Source organism: Tamandua tetradactyla, chromosome 5 (genome assembly GCF_023851605.1).
Source record: "Tamandua tetradactyla isolate mTamTet1 chromosome 5, mTamTet1.pri, whole genome shotgun sequence".
NCBI lineage: Eukaryota > Metazoa > Chordata > Mammalia > Pilosa > Myrmecophagidae > Tamandua > Tamandua tetradactyla.
In genome coordinates this window covers 34,679,636-34,679,984 of record NC_135331.1, presented here as the reverse complement: position 1 = coordinate 34,679,984, position 349 = coordinate 34,679,636, and the positions used below count along the sequence as shown (strand labels likewise).

Genomic DNA, 349 nt, shown 5'->3' with positions numbered 1-349 from the left:
TGCATGGTCCGGGAATCAAACCTGGGTCTCCTGCATGTAAGGCAAGCATTCTACCACTGAACCACCCATGCACCCTTTCTGTTTGTTTAATATTCCCAGTTTCATTTATTTCTTCTCTAATCCTCTGTATCTCTATTTTGTTTGCTTTGGGGTTACATTGCTGTTCTTTCTGTAGTTCTTCCAGGTGAAGAGTTGATTCTTCAACGTTTGCTCTCTTTTTTTGGTGCATGGTCCAGGAATCAAACCCAGGTCTCTCCCGCATGAAAGGCGAGCATTCTACCACCGAACCACCCATACACCCTCTTCTTTTTTAATATAGGCATTTAAGGTAATAAATTTCTCTCTTAGC

At 42.1% G+C, this 349-nt stretch overlaps 1 non-coding gene across 1 annotated transcript; it reads right to left on the bottom strand.

Moving 5' to 3' along the window:
- Nucleotides 1–71, bottom strand: TRNAV-UAC (transfer RNA valine (anticodon UAC)). The gene has a single exon. It is a non-coding gene; the product is annotated as a tRNA-Val (tRNA).
- Between the last annotated feature and the right edge of the window lie 278 nt (nt 72–349).